Here is a 3,688-nt window from a genome sequence, read left to right as displayed (position 1 = left end):
CTGGGGCTGGGTTCGAACCTGCCACCCTCAGTATATGGGGCCGATGCCCTATTCACTGGGCCATAGGCGCCGCCCTGGGTGGGATTTTTTTTGGGAGGGGGTATGACAGAGTCTGACTTTCTGTGGCATCCTAGCTCACAGCAACCTCAGACTCTTGGACTCAAGCTGTCCTCTTGCGTTAGCCTCTCAAGTAGCTGGAACTATAGGTGCCCACCACAGCACCTGTCTACTTTTACAGACGGGGTCTCACTCTGGCTCAGGGTGGTCAAGAGCTCCTAAGCTCAAGTGATCCACCTGCCTAAGCCTCCCAGAATGCTAGGAGTATAGGCATGAGCCACCGCACCTGGCAGAAATGTGGGTGTCATAGACTCTGTCAGTAAGGGCCCAGAGAAATGTGAGGAGCATGGTGAGAGAGAATATGAAATCATCATGAAAAGACTGCTGGTAGAGATATGAACATTCAGGTGCTGCAGGTGAAGGCTCACAAGGAAGTAAGGAACATGTCACTGGAAACTGGGAGAAAGAGGGTTCTTGTCGCATAGAAGCAAGAAGCCGAGCAGAATTATGTCCTGCAGTCATGTGGGAAGCAGAACTTGTAAATGAGGAAATTGTACATTTAGCTGAGGCGCTTTTGAAGTAAGGTGTTGAAGGCACGTCCGGATTTCACCGTGCTGCTTCTAGCAAAATGGAGAAAGAAAGAGATAAATTGAAGGAAGAACTGTAAGGAAAAAGGAACCAGACTTAATGACTTGAGATATTCTCATCCTACTAGGGGTGAGGAACCTGCAGCCTCCAAGCCACATGTGGCCCTCCAGATCCCCAAATGTGACCCCTTGATGGAAGCTAAACTTCACAGAACAAATCTCTTTATTAAACGCATCTGTTCTGTAAAATGTGGATTCAGTCAAAAGTCCACACTCAAGGATCAATGCCATTGCTAGCTAAATATATTAAAATTTTATGACTCAAGGAACATAAAAAAGAAGAAAAATTTTTAAAAGAAATAAAAAGAAAAAAAACTCAAAGTGGATGACAGAGCTGGGTGTGGTAGTACCTGCCTGCAGTCCTAGCTACTCAGGAGGCTAAGGCAGGAGTATCACTAGAGCCCTAGAGTTCAAGGCTGAAGTGTGCCCAGATCATGTCTGTGACTAGCCAATATACTCCAGCCTGGACAACATAGCTAGACCCTGTCTCAAAAAATAAAAGGATGATAGACATATGTAAAACACACAAAAAAAACTTTAGGCTCAGTGCCTGTGGCTCAAGTGGCTAAGGTGCCAGCCACATACACCTGAGGTGGCAGGTTCGAATCCAGCCTGGGCCTGCCAAACAATAAGGATGGCTGCAACCAAAAAATAGCCAGCCATTGTGGTGGGTGCCTGTGGTCCCAGCTACTTGGGAGGCGGAGGCAGGAGACTTGCTTGAGCCTAGGAGTTGGAGGTTGTTGTGAGCTGTGATGCCACAGCACCCTACCCAGGGTGACAGCTTGAGGCTCCGTCTCAAACAAACAAACAAACAAACAAAAAAAGCCCCACTGGATCAATGACTTAAATATCAGACCTAAAACCATACAACTCTCTCTTGGTTCATTTCCAACTTTCTTGAGGTCTGATTGACAAATAAAACATGCATATTTATGGTGTACAATGTGATTCTTTCATGTATATATACATTAGAAAATGATTACCATTTTTTTGGTGTGATAAGAACACTTAAGATCTACTCTCAGTAAATTTTAAGTCTATGATACATTATAATTTACTATAGTCACCATGCATATATTAGGTCTCCAGAACTTATTAGTCAAAGTTTGTACCTTTTGATCAACATTCCCCAATTCTCCCATTCCCCAGCCTCTCGTAACCAACCCTCCACTCTCCATTTCTATGAGTTTGACTTTTTTATATTCCACCTGTAAGTGAGATGCAATATTTGTCTTTTTTTTTTTTTTTGCAGTTTTTGGCTGGGGCTGGGTTTGAACCCTCCACCTCTGGCATATGGGGCCGGCACCCTACTCCTTTGAGCTACAGGCACAGAGTCTCACTTTGTCACCCTTGGTAGAGTGCTGTGGCATCATAGCTCATAGTGACCTCAAACTTTGGGCTCAAGCGATTCTCTTGCCTCAGCCTCTCTAGTGGTTGGGACTACAGGCACCCATCACAACGTGCCCGCCTATTTTTGTTTGTTTATTTGTTTATCAGGCCCGAGCTGAACTGAAACCACCAGCCCTGGGAGCATGTGACTGGTGCCCTAACCTCTGAGCTACAGGCGCCAGGAAAGTGAAGTAACAACTGATAATAACATATTTTTTAACAAAGTAGTACTGCGGTGGGGTGGCTCAGGCTTATAATCCTAGCACTCTGGGAAGCCTAGGCAGGAAGATCCCTTAAGCTCAGGAGTTCAAGACCAGCCTGAGCAAAGCTAGACGTGTCTCTACTAAACATAAAAGAGTGGGCGTCCCACAGTGGGGACTGGAGGTGCACCTGTGGTCCAGGCTACTGGGGAGGCTGAGGCAGGAGGAGCCCTTAAACCCAGGAATTTGAGATTGCTTTGAGCTAGGCTGACGCCATGGCACTCTGGTTTGGGCAACAGAGTGCAATTCTGCTTAAAAGGAAAGAGGAGAGGTGAGAGGGGTGGACAGGTGGAGGGAGGGTGATTGGAAGGATCACCTCTATGGTTTGTTTTACAAGGGTACAAGTGAATCTTTCTATAAGTAGAGTATAAATATCTTAACACAATAACTATGAAAATTGACATAAAGTCTATGTTAACCAGTTTGATGAAAATATTTCAAATTGTATATAAGAACACCACACTGTACCCTATGATTGCATTAATGTACACAGCTATCATTTAATAAAAAAAAATAAAAGGAAAGAGGAGAAAGGAGAGGAGAGAAGAGGAGGGGAGGGAAGGGAAAAGAAATAGCAGTCCTGTATTTGCCTCCCTCACTGTATGACACATGTGATACTGAGTTCTTCCCACACAATCAACACAATTGGGACTAAAAAAAAAAAAAAATCAAAAGATAAAATAGTGACTGGAAGAAAATATTTGCAAATCACCTATCTAACCCTGGAGTTGTATCCAGAATATATACAAAGTACTCCCACAACTCAACAGTTAGGAAACAAATCACTCAATACAAAAATTCAGCAGAAGATTTGAGCAGACATTTCTTCATTCATTTATTACTTGCCAGGAACTTGTTCGTTGCTGTCCATGTACATGACATCAGTCATCTGTTGCTCACTCTCAGGTCTGTCTCAGTTCCTGTGACTCACCTGCTCTGATGCCAGGCCAGGGTATCTTCTCCTAGGCTGTATTCCTTCCTCCTCCCACCCCGTGAGCCACTTTATTTCTATGGAGCCAGGAACCTCTGGGGCAGCAGTTCTGAACCTGTGGGTTGCAATCCCTTTGTAACAATGAAAATACATCGCGGCATTAGGAAGGTTGAGAACCACTGCTCTGGGGAGTGCCCCGTCAGCTATAGGGTTCATATTGGATTTCAACCCTAGGGCTCTTTTTTTTTGGAGACAGGTTTCACTCTGTCACCCAGGCTGGGTGCAGTGGCATCACCATAGCTCCAACTCCTGGGCTTAAGTGATTCCCCTGTCTCAGTCTCCTGAGTAGATAGGACAACAGGAACCTAACACCATGTCCAACTAATTTTTCTACTTTTTGTAGA

This window comes from Otolemur garnettii, unplaced genomic scaffold (assembly GCF_000181295.1).
Source record: "Otolemur garnettii isolate 467f Iridium unplaced genomic scaffold, OtoGar3 scaffold00153, whole genome shotgun sequence".
Taxonomy (NCBI): Eukaryota; Metazoa; Chordata; class Mammalia; order Primates; family Galagidae; genus Otolemur; species Otolemur garnettii.
This window is presented reverse-complemented; position numbering follows the sequence as displayed.